At 41.8% G+C, this 13296-nt stretch overlaps 1 protein-coding gene and 1 pseudogene across 1 annotated transcript in view; one reads left to right on the top strand and one right to left on the bottom strand.

Moving 5' to 3' along the window:
- The window catches only part of LOC105467818 (RNA binding fox-1 homolog 1), a 2482591-nt gene that overhangs the window by 545908 nt on the left and 1923387 nt on the right, over positions 1-13296 (bottom strand).
- The window catches only part of LOC112424282 (small ribosomal subunit protein eS26-like), a 34352-nt pseudogene continuing 31309 nt past the window's right edge, over positions 10254-13296 (top strand).

The following is a 13296-nucleotide window of genomic DNA, read 5'->3' as shown; positions in this document are numbered from 1 at the left end:
TTGCAAAAAGTAAGACTGGCAAGTGTGAGGGGGATATAAAAGACACCAATGCAGGCCAGGCGCGGTGGCTCATGCCTGTAATCTCAGCACTTTGGGAGGCCACGGCGGGCAGATCACTTGAGGTCAGGAGTTCAAAACCAGAATGGCCAACATGGTGAAACCCCATCTCCACTAAAAACACAAAAATTAGCCAGGCATGGTGGCGGGAACCTGTAGTCTCAGCTACTCAGGAGGCTGAGGCAGGAGAATCACCTGAACCCGGGGACAGAGGTTGCAGTGAGCTGAGATCATACCACTGCACTCCAACCTGGGAAACAGAATAAAACTGTCTCAAAAAAAAAAAAAAAAAAAAAAAGAACACGAGTGCGGCAATCTGGGGCTTTCTCTCTGATGTCATCAGTAAAGAAAGAAAAACTCAAAAGAGAAGACTACTGGTGGCTGGGTCTGTGCAGTCCCCAATGTGGATCCTGCACCACCCCTGAGTTGCTTCACAACCTGGGAAGGATGCCACATGGATTAGAGCAGTGCTCCTTTGGCTGTCGGTCCCGTATCCACCCAGTGTGCACTCATCCAAGGACGCTGCTGAAGTCTGCCTGGACATGCTGGTCAGTCATCCTAGTGCATCAGCTGAGAGCAGACTGGGGCAAAGATGGTTTACACCCACCCCATCCTCACCAGACTGCTCAGAGGTGTCGAAGGAGGGCTGGTCCATGACAACAACGAGATGCACAGCCCATAACTGATGACTAGGTTGTCCTTAACCATGCTCCGGCCACCTCAGCCCTAGGCTTCTTTGAGACCATCCTGTTCCTTCGTCTCCAAACTCTGATCTTCCTGCCCACGCCTATTCTTCTCTTTCATATTTCCCCTCCCTTCTGAGTCACATTTATTCATGGACTTCTCTATAGTTTTCTCTTTCCTTACAACCCACTCCCTCAGAACCTTGCCTGTAAGCTCACAAGCTATTTGCTGATTTGGGAGTTTTCTTGAATAAAGACTACGCACTCCGGCCAGGTGCGATGGTTCACGCCTGAAATCCCAGCACTTGGGGAGGCCGGGTGGAGGGGGGTGGATCACTTGAGGCTAGGAATTCAACACCAGCCTGGCGTACGTGGCAAAACCCATCACCCCTGACGATACCAAAATTAGCTGGGTGTGGTGGCACGTGCCTGTAATCCCAGCTGCTCAGAAGGCTGAAGCAGGAGAATTGCTTGAACCCAGAAGGCAGAAGTTACAGTGAGCTCAGTCTACAGCACTCCAACCTGGGCAACAGAGCAAGATTCCATCTTAAAAAAAAAAAAAAAAAAAAGGCTATGCACTCCTTCAAAGGAAATCTGGTGTGTGTGTGTGTGTGTGCACATGGTGGGGTGCTGGGAGCAAGAGAGAGAGAATCCAACATATGTATTCAAGAATAAAAACATCAAAAGGAGCAATATCATCAATCTCTTCATTCCTGGTCTAGCAGAAGGCAAATCAAGATGAACATCCCCACCCTATTCAGAGTCACACGTCTAAGAGTTGGAGAATAGAGTCAAATCTAATCATTCCAGGAGAGGAGCTGGGCGCGGTGGCTCCCGCCTGTAATCCCAGTACTTTGGGAGGCTGAGGCAGGCAGATCACCTGAGGTCGGGGGTTTGAGACCAGCCTGACCAACAAGGAGAAATTTCATCTCTACTAAAAATACAAAATTAGTCAGGCATGGTGGTTCATGCCTATAATCCCAGCTACTCAGGAGGCTGAGGCAGGAGAATGGCTTGAACCCAGGAGGTGGAGGTTGCGGTGAGCCAAGATTGCGCCATTGCACTCCAGCCTGGACAACAAGAGCAAAACTCCGTCTCAAATAGTAAAAACACTACTACTACTACTACTACTACTAGTAATAATAATAATAATTACAGGAGAGTCATCATCTGGGCCTCTAGTAGCCATTAAGGCCATGTTTTCACTCTGGGTGGGCACAGCCCACCCCAGTGTGCATGGCTTGTGAGCAACGTGTGTCACTCTCTCTGCCCCCTTGCTTAGGCGTGTTGGAGCAATGCACAACCTCATGCCTGCATGTAACACTTGTGGCAGGGATACACTGTCTTGCTGATCCCTTCCTGCTCAGTTTTTGACATGGTATCTAACACAAGTAGGGACCCAGTGGATACCTGTGAAAATGTGTGACTACTGACAGGATTGCATCCTTGGTTACCAAAGACAAAGGTGGGAATTTGGAATAGTAGCTCTGCTTTACGATCCAGAGGCTTTTCTGAAATGACTGAAATTATCACAACCTGTTTTACAGAGCTACAAATTCAGGCAGAGGTTACTGTGGTACACCTTGCCAACTCCGTATCCTATTCCAGTTAATAATTCAAAGCATTAATTCAAGAAGCAGACAATTCATTCTGCTGTCCATTTAAAATTTCTTGCCTCTCCTACAGTTACCTGACAATGTCTGCAAAGAAGTACAACAACAATGTTTTAAAAAGCGAAAGGTTGAGGATAACTTAGCTGATCAGAAGGGGGATTGCTGATTAAATTATAATACCACCCTAACAACAGACTTCTATACAGCCATGAGGTAAGGGGAAACTGAATAGAAACGTGATGTGCACACTAATTTGAAATGTGGCTGTGTGTGTTTGTATTTGTGTGCATGTGTGTGTGTACACAGAGAAGAAATTACACATTATTAAAAGTGGTTTTCTCTAGAGAAGAGGATTCAGAAGGGGGCTTTTACATACTTAGTATATAAATTGTATTCTTTTCTGGTTTGGATTTTTGCAATAGACACATATCATTTCTGTCAGCAATCCCACTACTGGCTATTTACCCAAAGGAAAAGCAATCACAATACAAAAAGAAACTTGCACACGTATGTTTGTAGCAGCACTATTTGTAATTGCAAAAATATGGAACCAGCCCAAATGCCCATTAGCCAATGAGTGGATCAAAAACATGTGGTATATATAGATCATGGAATACTATTCAGCCATAAAAATGAACAAAATAATGGCATTTGCAGCAACCTGGATGGAGCTGAAAACCATTATTCTAAGTGAAGTAACTCAGGAATGGAAAAGCAAACATCATATGTTCTCACTCATATGTGGGAGCTAAGCTATGAGAGTGCAAAGACATAAGAATGATACAATGGACTTTGGGGACTCAGGGGAAATAGGAGGGGGTGAGGAACAAAAGACTACACATTGGGTACATTGGACACTGCTCTAGTGAAGAGTGCACCAAAATCTCAGAAATCTCCACGAAAGAACTTATTCATGTAACCAAACACCACCCGCCCCCCAAAACCTGTTACAATTAAAATTAAAATACAAAAAACAGGGTGTGCGCCGTGACTCACACCTGTAATCCCAGCACTTTGGGAAGCCGACGTGGGTGGATCACTTGAGGTCAGGAGTTCAATATCAGCCTGGCCAACACGGTAAAATTCTGTCTCTACCAAAAAATACAAAAATTAGCTAGGTGTGGTGACATGCACCTGTATTTCCAGCTACTCCAGAGGCTGAGGCGGGAGATTCACTTGGACCCGGGAGGCAGAGGTTGCAGTGAGCTGAGATTGCACCACTGCACTCCAGCGACAGAGCAAGACTTTCTTTAAAAAAATTAAATTATTATATTAAAAAACAGAAAAACACACAAATGAAACTTGAAAAAAAAAGTCTTCAGATTATTCTGCTCTGTAGAAACTGAGATGATGAATGAGCTTACTGAGATTCTAGGTGGAAGAAGAGGGACAGAGACTGATGTTACAGGAAGTGCTAAGGGGAACAGAAGGACCAAAAGACAGAATGGACAGATCAGAAGGTGAAGGACGTCAGTCACCCACTTGCAAAGCAAAACGTCACCAGACCAGCCACTTCATACAGAGTCATAAAATTTCCTCATCTGTGTGCCATTTTCCAAAGCAAAATCTCTTCACATGTCTCTTTGCTCTGGATTGATAAGGTTACTCATCACCAGGGGACAAGGGCTCTCCACAGTGACATTTATACAATCCCCTGCCCCTTCGTCCAAATCAAACAAGGTAATACTCAAAAGAAATTGTCCAGTAGACTCCCCCTGCTTCAACTCAGGCAGCTCAAAACCTTTTCAAATCTCAGTTGGCCAAAATTAAAATAAGAAAAAATATTTCAAAAGTCTTGAGCTGCAGATGCATTCAGTAACTTAGGAATTATTTATGGGTGCCCTACTGTGCTTGGCAGATAAACAAGAAGGGCATAATCCTTGCTCTGTGACCTTAGACATCATACAAAGAAGCCTGCATTTGTATGCAATGTAACAGGATCGTGGAGACGCCGGGTAACTGGCCCAAGGTCATCAGGCCAGGTAATGGCCAAAATGGGAAGAAAACCCACATGTCTTGATTTCAACATGCCTTTTGAAGGAGGACCAGAGAGTACCCCACATTGTTTCTCCAGCTTTGAAGTCTATAATTCTTTAACAACAAAAGATGAGGAAGAAAGAGAAAGAAGAGGAGGAGAGCTGTTTTCAATTTGCCTTGTATTGTATTTATTTAGGAATCATGAAGTTTGGATTTTCTCTCTCTTTTTTTTTTTTTTTTTTTTTTTTGAGCTGGAGTTTCACTCTGTCACCCAGGCTGGAGTGCAGTGGTGCGATCTTGGCTCACTGCAACCTCTACCTCCCAGGTTCAAGCAATTCTCCTCCCTCAGCCTCCCGAGTATCTGGGATTACAGGAGTACACCACCATGCCTGGCTAATTTTTGTATTTTTTTTTTTTTCAGTAGAGACACGGTTTCACCATGTTGGCCAGGCTGGTCTCGAACTCCTGACCTCAGGTGATCCTTCTCCCTCAACCTCTCAAAGTGCTGGGATGACAGATGTGAGCCACTGTACCCAGAAGTTTGGATTCTTTTATCATTTTTAGAACATGCACAATGGAGCATCATGAAATTTGCTAACTTATATTTACAGAATTACTGTGATATTAAATGAACAAATATATTCATTTCACCAAATACATATATATACACATATGTGTATGTATGTGTGTGTATATATATACCCTAGACATCATATATACACACACACACGTATGTGTATATATATTTTTATATATGTGTATATATATTTTTATATATGTATGTATGTATTTCTATATATATATATACACAGAGAGAGAGAGAGGAAATATAGGTAGATGATGGATGAGTGGACAAAATGTAGATAGTATTTTAATTTGTCATTTTAAAAAGCAGACATCATTCAGCCATTACTGGCACATTCAGCTAAAGGGAAAAGCACTGGCTTCCCTGGCACGTCTTCTGGAGCTTGGAGGGGTTTCTCTGGCAAGACACCAACTCCCTTGTGAGGAGCTGGCTGCAGCTCTGAGAAAAGGAAACAGGCTCTTGTTACAGTAAATGTCAGCCCCAGTGGGAAAACCTTACTAGCTGGCTGTGTTCTGGGAATAAATATGTTTTTAGTGGTTCATTGCCTGGAAAGCTCAACTTGGGTAGCCCCAAAACCTTTGAGTGTGTTTACCAGGGAGAATGAACATCACCTTTCTCATTCTGGGCACTGCAAATGGAAGTCAATTGAACATGTTCCATCCTCTCACTCTAGGACTAGAAACTTCTAAACATCCAGTGCTTGTGCTGAAATCACCTCCATAAATGTTGGTTTGTATTCTTGCAAGAATCTAGAAAGATGAGTCATAGGGAAGCTGCTCAAATGAAGGACAAAAACCCTCAATGGAAAAACTCACTTATTTCTGCATGTGTGAACCTAATTCTCTTCCTTATCTCCATAGAGAGATCCCTGGGATTACTTAGCCAAGATTCAAACATTAAATCTGATTCTTAGTAGGTACATAGCCTTAGCAAAGGACTTCACTGACATGTACCTCTGTTTCTGAATCTAATATAGGAATTAAAAATAATTCCTAACCCCTAGGGGTGAGGAAAGAATTATAGGCAATAATGACCAGAAGAGTTTTCAAGTGCCTCACACTTAGGTATATGTGTTATTTATACACTTAGGTGTAATGTATATTTAGCAAATATACAATGAATTTTGTTATCCACTTTAAAGCAACACTAAAAGCATAAAGAGCATTTATTTAAAATAGTTATACTACATTTCTCTATCTCATGGCCACAGCAGACATCACTAATCAATCATAGCACTCTTTCTCCATGAACCTGCCTATGACCCCATCATCCTCCACATAGTCCTGCTGCAGATACCACTTCCAATCACCCAGCAATAGAAAGTGGTATACAATTGTTTCGCAATCCTAGAGGCTGGTCTTGATGTAAACACTAAATACAGTCTGCAAATATGACGAAAGATAGGCATTTGGGTAGCTGGGAACAACCTGAACCAAAACACTGACAACAAATGAACCATCACATATAAAGGGTTAGCTGCTTCTTCCTAAGCATTGAAGGTTTGCGGCTGATATAGATGTGGCACTAGCTACAGAGAAGTAAAAGATGGGCTGAAGAAGTTAGAGTTGAGTTGGAAAGCTTCCAAGATTGAACGAAGAAAAAGAAGGAGAAGGAGGAGGAGGAGGAAGGAAGGAGGAGGGAAGAGAGAAAAGGAAAGAGGGAAGAGGTAGAAGGGAGGAGGGAAGAGGGAGGAGGGGAAGGAAGAAGGAAGAAGGAAGGGGCAGGCGGAAGAGGAGGAGGAATAGACATACGTACCTATGTGAAGAAACTGCCTGAAAAAGTAGCACAGGAGTTACAGAAAAATCCCCCAGGAAAATTAAGATGAAGATTATACCTCAAAAAGACATGATTGGACTATATAAATCATACCAAAAAAAGAAAGCTGTAAAATAATTATTTGTATTATGACTTCAGTTAACTGAAGGTAATCTTCATTGAATCAACAAGAACAAGTTAAGGACACTAATATACATATATATATGAAGCTTTCCTATGTATGTGTATATATACATATATACGTATATATACGTATATGTTCTCCTCCTTCCTTCCTCCTCCTCCTCCTTCTTTTTCTTCGTTCAATCTTGGAAGCGTTCCAACTCAACTCAACTTCATATATATGTGTATATATATACACACACATATATACGTATATATGTATATATACACGTATATACACACACATATATAAACATACTTCATGCTGCGTGTTAGATATTTAATATACATAATTCTGTGCAACCTTACAAAAGAAGGAAGGAAAAGAGAAGTGGTAAAAGATGAAAAATACAGAAGAGAAGAAGAAACAAATTATGGTTTACTCATTTGCTTTTTCATTGCCATTTTACACACTAGGCAGTCAAAGTCCAGGAGACTGATATAAGTTGCCTGAAACCTGCCAAAGTCAGGAAGAAAACAATCCCATCTGACCACTAAAGCACATAGTCGTAAACCTCTTTGCTGCACTTTATTCCAAAAAAAAAGTCGAAAGTCACATGAAGTTTGGAAACCAGGAAGCCTCAGAATTCCTTTGAGAGAATTGAAAATTATGAAAGGGATAATATTCTGTTGTGGTAAGAAATTAGTTCTAATATTGTTATGAGTCCCCTGAATATTTACAGCAACAGGCACACTGCCACAGTTGCACAGATAATGCTTAGATATGTCAAGAAAACACAAAACAATTAATTAGTATGACAACTCCCGCCTCAAGGAGGGAATTCTGATATTTAGTGAAAAACAAAGATACGATAAAATGCAATCATCTGGTGCCTATATTAGCAATAATTAGTATATATGATCAAAGCCAAGCCAAATATTATTTTTCTATTCCAAGTGTGTAAACTACAACATTCTGTTAGTACAGATGGGATGTATGTGTTGGCTGTTGGAGGAGCCCAGCTATTTGATGGCAGGGAGGAAAGACAGGAATTTTGGGGGCTTATCAGGCTATCCGACAGACTAGCCAGCCACATTTGTACTTGGCAGATCCAAACAAAACTGCCTGCTGCAAATTGTGCACTCTCCAGAACCAGCACAAACACACATGAAAAGTGGGAGACGACTGCAATCATCGTGGAGTAGATAGATCACTGAACAAGTGGATGGGGACTCATGTTCAAATCCTGCCTTCCGCCATGGAAGCTACAGTCCTAGCGCACGGAGCGGGATTTCTAACCTATCACTAGCCCCATTAGTGACAGCCCTCATGACCCTTCTGAATTCTGGATACTGATCTCTGGAGTGAGTTAGATGCTAATCCTCTCCCGTTTGTGATTTTCTTTCAAACGTCAGTGCATGCATGTAAGCCAAGCAGGTTCACCAGGGGCTTGCCGACCCCTCTCAATCCCTGTCTCTGGGACAGGCATGACTCGGTGAGAATGGCACCCTTTCCTGCTCAGCCTCAGAGTCTCTATTGAAGAAGATTCTTGGGTGGTAGATTCATACCATGGAGTACTACTCAGCAATCTAAGACAACCAACTATTGGCCCATGCAACAACTTGGAAGAATCTCGAGGGCATTACGCAGAGAAAAAGCAGCCAGTCTCCAAAGGTTACATCCTGTATGATTCCATTTATATAATATTCTTGATGTGATAGAACTTTAGAAATAAAGAACAGGTTAGTGGTTGCCAGCAGTTAGGGACAGGGGTAGGGGGGAGAGAAATGGGAGGAATCTGAGGGATCCTTGCGGTGATGGAACTGCTGTATATCTTCACTGTGGTAGTGGACACATGAACCTACACAAGTGATAAATGTTTGTAATAGAAATAATTACACATACATGCACAAAGACACACACACCACACACACAAACCATACACACACACACACACAAGTGCTGACACTACAGAGACATATAAACACCACACAAACACATATGTATGCAAACACGCCACACACACATATGCACACACCACCAAGAAACAACACATACCAAACACAGATGTATACACACATAAGCACCAAACACAGACACACCATACACACATACATGTGTGCACACACCACAGACACACCATAAAACACACACATGCACACACATACAAACACATGCTCACAGTACACAGGCACACACACACCACACAAACACACACCACACAGACATAGATACACACAGTATAAAAACAGTCACACATCACATAAATGTACACCCTACACATGAGTACAAATTTAACTAGCGAAAGCTGAAAAAGACCAGCAGATTGCATCAGTAGGTGGTACCAATGTCTGTGTAAGATCAGTAGATCTTTCTACATCAGTAATATCAATCACTGGTTGTGATAACCGTAACCCTGTAGTTTTTCTCTTTCTTTCTTTTAGAGGCAGAGTTCACTCTTGTTGACCAGGCTGGAGTGCACCAGCATGATCTCGGCTCACTGCAACCTCTGTCTTCCAGTTTCAAGTGATTCTCCTACCTCAGTCTCCTGAGTAGCTGGGATTACAGGCGCCCGCCGCCACACCCGACTAATTTTTGTATTATTATAGAGACGGGGGTTTCACCATGTTGGCCAGGCTGGTCTTGAACTCCTGACCTTGTGATCCACCTGCCTCGGCCTCCCAAAGTGCTGGGATTACAAGCTTGAGCCACCGCGTTCAGCCAACCCTGTAGTTTTTCAAGATGTTACTATTGCATAAACCTGAGTAAAAGCTACATATAATTTTTCTGTATTATTTCTTACAGCTTTTGGTCAATCTACAAATCTAAAACCATCTCAACATTAAATGTTTAATTAAGAAAAAGCAAACACAGCTCCTTGGAAGTCTCCACCAATGGATCAAAGTGAACAGAGAAGCTGAAATATATTCGTCCTCCCTGAAGTAGACTATCAGATTTTTATCTACGTTTTCTTTAAAACCAAAGGAAAAACACGTAAATCTAATTTCTTGCCTGGAGTCTGATTTTTGTGAAGCTGTTTCCACTTGCCCAGCGAAGGGCTGCAGTGGCCACAAAATGAGGTGATGTGTGGGACTGCATGTAGAGTGGCTATGGTGTGTAGAGATACCGTCATTTCCACCACCTTAATCCAGTTTAGATCAAATGACCAATGATATTGGAAATTCAGATCTCCCAGACGCCGTTCGGATATTTTCACGTGCCTGGACTTAAGCTATGCAAAGCCCCATGGTTTGTGTTCACTGGATTCCGAATGGTTCCATAGGCCCCCGACCAATCCCAGAGTGCCAACATTCCAGGGCAGAACCGCACCTATCTGCTGCCGTAAAACTTCCTTTGACACTGTGGCAACACTAGATCCCAAGTGCATTTGACGTGGGCTGCAACCTTCCATCTACCCTACATTGATTTCCAAATTGAAACGGTGTCTCGTACGACACATGTTTTCTGTGATCGTTTGTCCTGTGAATTCATTTAGTAATGAAGCATATGGTCTGTCTTCCCATTTTGAGAGCCTGGGTAGCATTCAGGACAGCCAGCCGCCAGCCAATGCAAACACGCAAGAAGAGGGTTTCCAGCCTGCAATTCTAAGGCTGAAACGACGCTCAGGTGAGTTTGCTTCCGTTATCCTGTGCCAATGAGAATACGATTGCTTTCTCCCACACTCAATAGCATGGAAGTCGCTGAATATTTAGTAGCATAATCAAGCATAATAGGGGAAAACGGGAGAGCTCCTTGTAAATTTCCTTCAGCCTTTCACAATCTGACATCAGAGGATGTGTGTTTATTATAAGGAAAAAAATTTTTTAAAGGCACTTTTTTGTTGTAAAGAAAACAGGTTATCGCCGGGCGCAGTGGCTCACGCCTGTAATCCCAGCACTTTGGGAGGCCGAGGCGGGCTGATCACGAGGTCAGGAGATCGAGACCATCCAGGCTAACACAGTGAAACCCCGTCTCTACTAAAAATATAAAGAATTAGCCAGGCATGGTGGCGGGCGCCTGTAATCCCAGCTACTTGAGAGGCTGAGGCAGGAGAATGGCGTGAACTCAGGAGGCAGAGCTTGCAGTGAGCTGAGATTGCACCACTGCACTCCAGCCTGGGGGACAGAGCGAGACTCCATCTCAAAAAAAAAAAATACATAAAAATTAAAAAAGAAAACAGGTTATCACATATATTGTACGAATGTAAATGGATAAAACTTTCTTAGAGGGCACATACTAGCCATATCTATGAAAAGTAAATCCATCTACCCATTAAATAACTAAGAAATTATCCTATAATTGTGCATATACAAGTACAGAGAGATAGAAGTATACATAGATGCAGAGTTTGAAGTAGAAAAGTAACAAAACCCAAGCCATTTAACATGCATCAATAAGGAATCCATTAAATGTTTCACTCATAAAAGGGAATACTATAAAACTATTAAAAATAAAAGGTAGTATATTATACATATATAGACTTCCAGCATATGTATATACATGTATATGTACATATATATGTATGTTTGTGTGTGTGTGTGTGTATGTATATATATATATGGACTTCCAGAGTAGCAAGTCTTGAGAAAGGAATCAAGAGTTGAGTGATCGGTCAGGCACGTTGGTCACACTTGTCATTCCAGCACCTTGGAAGGTCGAGGTGGGCAGATTGCTCAAGCCCAGGAGTTTGAGACCAGCCGGAGCAACATGGTGAAACTCCATCTCTACATGTATACATAATATACACATATATATACATGTGTGTATGTATATATACATATATATAAAACATATCTACATATTACACAGTTATCCTGGCTCCTGGAAAAATATATTAGTTTCTAATGGGGTATACGAATGAGATTTAATGTCCAATTATATGGACATAAAATTTATGTCCAATTTTATGACCACTATATGTGGTCCATCACATAGATATTATATATAGCACATTTACATATATAAATATTAGAACAATAGGTGAATGATTATATATACACATATATAGATTATATATACACATGTGTGTGTGTATGTATATATATTTTTTTTCTGGTGGAAGGAGAAGGGAGGAGGGCAGGTGACTGGTAGCTCTTCCACAGCCCAATTCCTGGGAATATCAGTATTTCTCTTATTCCACTACTATTTTCTCTTTTTTAGACAAGGTCTCTCCCTGTTACCCAGGCTGGAGGGCAGTGGTGCAATCGCCAGTCACGGCAACCTACACCTCCCGAGCTCAAGCAATCCTCCCATCTCAGCCTCCCAAGGAGCTGAGACTACAAGTGCATGCCACCACGCCTTGCTATTTTTTATTGTCATTTTATGTAGATAAGGAGTTTTGCCGTATTTCCCAGGCTGGTCTTGAACTCCTGGCTTAAATGACCCACCAACCTCGACCTCCCAAACGACTGGGATCACAGGTAGCCAATGTACTTGGCCAATCCTCCAACTCCTGATTCCTTTCTCAAGACTTACTATTCGGGAACTCTAAAGGTGATGATACGACGTTCACTCTCTCAAAATGAATTTTTAAAGAAAGCTAAAAACTTTGTTTCAGCTTGATTTTAAAATAAATCTTGTGGTAGTACTCAGCCTCTTCAAAAATCTGTAGGCTGATAACAGTTGTTTATCTTTCTGAAACAAGAGGCTTTGGAGAGTTTGCCCTGTTATCTTGAAGGAAAACACATACCTAAGACGCACCCCTCCCCCCCACACACAAAATATTCCAGCTCAATAGTAATTTATATTGTACAGAATCCACCTAATTCAAGTCAAAATATTATTCTGAGGATAAAGTTATTTTAAGAAAAGTTAACATCCCTATTCTCTCCCTCATTATGCAAAGTGATAAAACTGTAATCCTAGTTTCCCTACCTATGAAGTGGGTTTGATAAGAATACAAACTTCATACAATTGTTGACAACATTAAATAACACTCATAAAGCATTTGGTAAAATGTGTATCCCATACTCATTGATGCTCCGTGAATACAACATGTGGTAAATGCAAATATTCTCACACACACACACACACACACACACACTTAAACGAAGATGGTCTAGCCATTTCCCTAACTAAGTTTTATGCCTCTCCATTCCCATTTTCTTACAACTGCCCACTTACTTTCAGTATCTTCTAAATGCCTTCAAGTTTAAGTATACATAGTTTTAACACAAGGAAGACTTTCTAACAACTCAAGGCATGGAAAAATGGCTGCCTTGTGGGAAGGTCCTGTCACTGAGTGGATTCAAGCAAACGACCTCTTGTCAGGTAAATCTTAGGAAAGATCTACAGTCTTTCTGTGATGGGACCATATCTTTCAAACTTCCCCCCCACCCCAGTCACATGAAATGCTTGTCACACTCTTCAGGGGTAGTTTTTCTACTCTCCCAGGCAGAGATGGATGAGTGATTCTCTTTCCTCTGTCCTCAGTATCTTTCGCCTGTCTTCTTTCCAGCACTAGAGCTTGTAACTAAGTATCTCTGCCATGTCTTCCTCTGA

Source organism: Macaca nemestrina, chromosome 18, assembly GCF_043159975.1.
Source record: "Macaca nemestrina isolate mMacNem1 chromosome 18, mMacNem.hap1, whole genome shotgun sequence".
NCBI lineage: Eukaryota > Metazoa > Chordata > Mammalia > Primates > Cercopithecidae > Macaca > Macaca nemestrina.
The sequence above is the reverse complement of the archived record's forward strand: the minus strand, read 5'-3'. Positions and strand labels throughout refer to the sequence as shown.